This window comes from Microcaecilia unicolor, chromosome 3 (assembly GCF_901765095.1).
Source record: "Microcaecilia unicolor chromosome 3, aMicUni1.1, whole genome shotgun sequence".
Lineage (NCBI taxonomy): Eukaryota > Metazoa > Chordata > Amphibia > Gymnophiona > Siphonopidae > Microcaecilia > Microcaecilia unicolor.
This window is the reverse complement of record NC_044033.1, coordinates 9,958,615-9,965,673: the sequence shown is the minus strand read 5'-3', so window position 1 is coordinate 9,965,673 and position 7,059 is coordinate 9,958,615.

Genomic DNA, 7,059 nt, shown 5'->3' with positions numbered 1-7,059 from the left:
GGTTCTGTGACTGGTTGCAGGGTCCTGGCTATTGTGGGGTGGGTCCCTCAGTGATCACCCCACTCCTGAAGGGTGGCCTGGCATTTGAGTACCGGCACCTTTTCCATTGTCTGCTAAAATTGACCCATGGTCCTCAAGTTTTAATGAAAGAGCTCAGGCTCTACACATCAATTCTGCCTTGTCATAGATTCTGTGACTGGTTGCAGGGGGCCTGGCTATTGTGGGGTGGGTCCTCAGTGATCAACCCACCTCTGAAGGGTGGTCTAGCATTGAGTTTCGGCACCTTTTCCATTGTCCGCTAAAATTGACCCATGGTCCCCAAGTTTTAATGAAAGAGCTCAGGCTCTACACACCAATTCTGCCGTGTCATAGATTCTGTGACTGGTTGCAGGGTCCTGGCTATTGTGGGGTGGGGTCCCTCAGTGATCACCCCACCCCTGAAGGGTGGCCTGGCATTTGAGTACCGGCACCTTTTCCATTGTCTGCTAAAATTGACCCATGGTCCTCAAGTTTTAATGAAAGAGCTCAGGCTCTACACACCAATTCTGCCTTGTCATAGATTCTGTGACTGCTTGCAGGGGGCCTGGCTATTGTGAGGTGGGGTCCCTCAGTGATCACCCCACTCCTGAAGGGTGGCCTGGCATTTGAGTACCGGCACCTTTTCCATTGTCTGCTAAAATTGACCCATGGTCCTCAAGTTTTAATGAAAGAGCTCAGGCTCTACACATCAATTCTGCCTTGTCATAGATTCTGTGACTGCTTGCAGGGGGCCTGGCTATTGTGAGGTGGGGTCCCTCAGTGATCACCCCACCCCTGAAGGGTGGCCTGGCATTTGAGTACCGGCACCTTTTCCATTGTCTGCTAAAATTGACCCACGGACCCCAAGTTTTAATGAAAGAGCTCAGGCTCTACACACCAATTCTGTCCTGTAATAGATTATGTGACTGCTTGCAGGGGGCCTGGCTATTGTGAGGTGGGGTCCCTCAGTGATCACCCCACCCCTGAAGGGTGGCCTGGAATTTGAGTACCGGCACCTTTTTTTGCTAGAAAAAAACGCACTGCAAGTGCCCCATTACGAGTGAATCCAAGCAAAGGGAGCGACTGGTTTTTAATTCATCAGTAGTGCAGGAGGTTGTGTTCCCTGTAGCATCATGAAGAGGGGAAAGATAAAATCTAAAGAAGAAATAAAAACGCACCTCATCGTATAAAGAGAACACCGAGGTGTTGAATTCTACACACAAACACATTCTACACAATTGCAAACTACTCTTGCACAGATAAAAACAAAAGTTGTACACAGACTGACACACAGTAAAAACACAGTCCATTCACACGTTATCAACACCACCTACACAACTGACGTGTGGACAAAGACACAAAATAAACAGACTCGCCTGCCACACTGCACCATTCCAATGAACACAACTACTGTATGCATAAAGATACACAATAAAGAGACACACCATCCACACTGGACCAACTCTATGTATACAAATACAAAACAGTGCGACAAGGCGGTGGCAGTAGCTAGAAGATTGCTAGGCTGTATAGAGAGAGGAGTGACCAGCAGAAGAAAGGAGGTTTTAATGCCCCTGTATAAGACGTTGGTGAGGCCCCACCTGGAGTATTGTGTTCAGTTTTGGAGGCCGTAGCTTGCGAAGGATGTTAAAAAAATGGAAGCGGTGCAAAGAAAAGCTACGAGAATGGTATGGGATTTACGTTCCAAGAAGTATGAGGAGAGGCTTGCTGACCTGAACATGTACACCCTGGAGGAAAGGAGGAACAGGGGTGATATGATACAGACGTTCAAATATTTGAAAGGTATTAATCCGCAAACGAATCTTTTCCGGAGATGGGAAGGCGGTAGAACGAGAGGACATGAAATGAGATTGAAGGGGGGCAGACTCAGAAAAGATGTCAGGAAGTATTTCTTCACAGAGAGGGTGGTGGACGCTTGGAATGCCCCCCCGCGGGAGGTGGTGGAGATGAAAACGGTAACGGAGTTCAAACATGCATGGGATATGCATAGAGGAATACTGTGCAGAAGGAATGGATCCTCAGTAGCTTAGCTGAAATTGGGTGGCGGAGCAGTTGGGGGGAAGAGGGGGAGGTGGTTGGGAGGCGAGGATAGGGGAGGGCAGACTTATACGGTCTGTACCAGAGCCGCTGATGGGAGGCGGGACTGGTGGTTGGGCTGGGCAGACTTGTATGGTCTGTGCCCTGAAGGGGACAGGTACAAATTCAAGGTAAGGTATACACTTATAGGTTTCTCGTTGGGCAGACTGGATGGACCGTGCAGGTCTTTTTCTGCCGTCATCTACTATGTTACTATGTAACTACTGTATGGATAAAGACACACACATTGGCACTGCACTAACCCAATGAACACAGCTATGTAGAAAGGCAAGACACACAATAAAAGAGCCACACACCATCCACACTGGACCAAAAGTACACAATTGTGAGATTTCTTGAACTACATGGAATGTGGGACCCGAGGCATCATGCCTTCACTAGTGGCAGGTCGTGTCAGACGAATCTGACTGTCTTCTTCGACTGGGTGACCAAACAGTTGGATGTGGGAGGGGCGCTTGATGTGGTATACTTGGATTTCAGCAAAGCCTTTGACATGGTTCCTCACAGGCGACTGATAAATAAATTGAGTGCCCTCGGTGCGGGACCTAGAGTAACCGATTGGGTAAAAAATTGGTTGAATGGTAGGCGACAGAGGGTGGTGGTAAATGGAGCTTGCTCTGAAGAAAAGGAGGTCGTCAGTGGAGTACCGCAGGGATCGGTCCTAGGGCCGGCTCTCTTTAACGTCTTTGTGAGCGATATTGCGGAAGGTTTGTCTGGTAAGGTTTGTCTCTTTGCGGATGATACTAAACTCTGCAACAGGGTGGACACCCTGGAGGGTGTGAATGACATGAGGAAGGACCTAGTGAAGCTACAGGAATGGACCGATATTTGGCAACTAAAGTTTAATCCCCAAAATTGCAGGGTCATGCACTTGGGTTGCAAAAATCCAAGGGAACGGTACAGTGTAGTGCTTCAGTGTGTGAAGGAAGAGCGGGACTTGGGGGTGATTGTGTCTGACGACCTTAAAGCTTTCAAACAGGTAGAAAAAGTGACGGCCAAAGCCAGAAGGATGCTTGGGTGCATAAAGAGAGGCATGACCAGCAGGAAAAAGGAGGTGATAGTGCCGTTGTATAAGTCTCTAGTGAGGCCCCATTTGGAGTACTGTGTGCAGTTCTGGAGACCGCATCTATGGAAAGATATAAACAGGATGAAGTTGGTCCAGAGGGCGGCTACGAAATTAGTAAGTGGTCTTGAATGCAAAAATTACAGGGACAGGCTTATGAACCTCAACATGTATACGCTGGAAGAGAGGAGGGAGAGAGGAGACATGATAGAAACGTTTAAATATCTCAAAGGCATTTATGTACAGGAAGAGAGCCTTTTTCAAATGAAGGAGAGCTCTGGAATGAGGGGGCATATGACAAAGTTAAGAGGGAATAGGCTTAGGAGTAACCCAAGGAAGTATTATTTCACAGAAAGGGTGGTGGAGGCGTGGAATGGCCTCCCAGTGGAGGTGGTGGAGTCTAGGACTGTTCCAGAATTTTAAAAGGCATGGGATAAGCATGTGGGATCACTTAGGACAGGAAGAATAAGGGGTTACAGAGGATGGGCCATATGGCCTTTATCTGCCTTCATGTTTCTATGTTTCTAATTGTTCTATGGATAGAAACACACAATAAAAAAAAAACACATCATCCACAGTGCACCAACCCAATGAACACAACTACTGTACAAACAAGACACACAATAAAGAGCCATACAGCATGCACACTGGACTAACCTGTAAACACAAGTACCGTATGAACAAAGACACACAATATAAACACACATCGTTCCCCATTTCACCAATCCTATGTACAAAAATACGGTGTGGAGGCACCTCAGCCAGATGAAAGTGAATCTGAACCACATTCACAGCAACCGCAGAATCGGTTGCCTGTCTGTAATTAGACCCTGAGGAAGCCGTGATATCGGTGAAACGGGTCCTTTTGATTACAGAACAGCGGTTTTTAATATGCCGCTGCTTTAAACATTGACAACCGCTGGCATCTTTCAATGAGTGGACTGATAACCACCAGCGCTTTGAACACACAGTGCAGTATGAAAAACAGTGAATTCTATTTGTTGGATGCATTGTGATATTTAAGTTTTCTATGAAGAAGATAATTTTCAATAAAATATTTTAATATTTTCTCTGCAATATTGAGGGACTCTTTATGATTCCATTTGGTTTGCTCTCTCTAATCTTCTGTTTTTGCTAACAACTACTGTATGAACAAACACACACAACAAAGAGACACACACCATCAACACTGCACCAACTCAATGAACACTACTACTGTATAAACACAAGACATACAATAAAGAGACACACACCGTCCACACACCCAACCCTATGACACAACTACAGTATGAACACACACACACAATCCACACTGCACCAAGCCAATGAACACAACTACTGTAGGGATAAAGACACATAATAAAGAATCACACACCATCTACTCTGGACCTACCCTAGGTACACAATTACTGTATGAAGAAAGACACACAATAAAGACACACCATCCACAATGTACCAACCCAAGGGCCATAACTACTGTATAAAATACAATACACACAGTAAAGTGCCACACAACATCCACACTTGACCAACCCTACAAACATAACTACTGTATGAAAAAAGAAACACAATATAAACACACATCTTCCCCATTTCACCAACCCTGTGTACACAAATACAGTATGGCTATAGACACAGAATAAAGAAACACACCATCCCCACTGCATCAATCCTATGAACACAAATACTGTATAAAAGCAAGACACGCAATAAAGACACACACCATCCACAACGCACCAACCCTACGAGCAAACTTTTGTATGTACAAACACACAATAGAGAGATGCACTCCATCCAGACTGCACCAAGCTAATGGACACAACTACTGTAGGCGTCAAGACACACAATAAAGAGCCACACACCATTGTAGGGAAATTATTGAGTTAATCATTTTAACATATACTAAACAAGTGTAGATTATAAGACAAGAAACGGCTTCTGACCTTGTGTGTTACAAGAAGACCCGAATGTTCTTAGATATGCTTTTTGCCTAGCTTGTAAAAACCTCCTAATGGTCGAAAACTGTAACATGTTCATCCAAGCTTAAAAGATATGCTTCATGTACGTAGATGAGAGTCTAAAAAGGTATATAAGAAACGGGAAGGTATGGGGAGGGCAGACAACTTCATGAGGGTATGCTGGATTTGTCTCCTTGCAAGAAATAAGACTGCTTTAAGCCTGACTTGGTCTCGTGGTGTTCGTATCATTGGTAAAATTGGTGGTGAATGGAATTCGCTCGGAGGAGGGAAAGGTGAGTAGTGGAGTGCCTCAGGGATCGGTGATGGGACCGATTCTGTTCAATATATTTGTGAGTGACATTGCTGAAGGGTTAGAAGGTAGAGTTTGCCTATTTGCGGATGATACTAAGATCTGTAACAGAGTGGACACCCGGGAGGGAGTGGAAAACATGAAAAAGGATCTGAGGAAGCTAGAAGGAGAGACTTGATGACCTGAACATGTATACTCTGGAAGAAAGGAGAAACAGGGGTGATATGATATAGACGTTCAAATATTTGAAAAGTATAAATCCGCAAATGAACCTTTTCCAGAGGTGCGAAGGCGGTAGAACGAGAGGACATGAAATGAGATTGAAGGGGGGCAGACTCAAGAAAAATGTCAGGAAGTATTTATTCATGGAGAGAGTAGTGGATGCTTGGAATGCCCTCCCGCGGGAGGTGGTGGAAATGAAAACGGTAACAAAATTCAAACACGTGTGGGATAAATATAAAGGAATCCTGTTCAGAAGGAATGGATCCTAAGGAGCTTAGCCGAGATTGGGTGGCAGAGCCGGTGGTGGGAGGCGGGGCTGGTGGTTGGGAGGCGGGGATAGTGCTGGGCAGACTTACACGGTCTGTGCCCTGAAGAGGACAGGTACAAATCAAAGTAGGGTATACACAAAAAGTAGCACATATGAGTTTATCTTGTTGGGCAGACTGGATGGACCATGCAGGTCTTTTTCTGCCGTCATTTACTATGTTACTATGAAAAATTCTTTTAACAACCATGCACACTGGACCAACTCTATGTATACAACTACTGTATAAACACACAACACACAATAAAGAGCCACATACCATTCACACTGGACCAACCCTACTTACCCAACTACCGTATGAACAAAGACACACATTAAAGAAACACACCATCCACACTTCACCAACCCTATATAAACAGCTGCTCTACGGATAAAGACACACACCTTCCTCAATGTACATGCGATATCAACACAACTGTTTTTGAATATTTTTACTGATCTAATTGCCTCCTGCTCATGTTCGATCTATTCTTACTGAACACCGCCTTGAGTGAATTCCTTCAAAACGGCGGTAAATAAATCCTAATAAATAAAAAATAAAAACTACCCTATGGATACAAATACACAATAAAGAAACACATCCACACTGGACCAACCCTATCAGCACTACTACTGTATGGATACAGACACATACCATTAACAAGAACATATACTGTCTATAAGCCATCAACAGTGTGTACGTTCAATGACAATAGGGTTGCTCTACTGTGGATGGTGTAGCTCTTTATTGTGTGTCTTCTGTTCACAGTGTGGATGCTGTGTGTCTATTATATGTCTTGTGTTTATACAGTAGTTGTGTCTATTGGGTTGGTGCAGTGTGGATGGTGTGTGTCTTTATTGTGTGTTTCTATCCATAAAACAGTTGTGTTTGTAGGGTTGGTACAATGTGGATTTGTATTGTATGTCTTTGTTCATACAGTTGTGACTGTGTCCACCCACACCCTGCCTTAGGAGTAGCCCTAATGTTTAGAGAAGCGGCCGCTGCACCAACCCAATGAACGCAACTACGGTATGAACAAAGAGTCGCAATAAAAAGCCACACCAT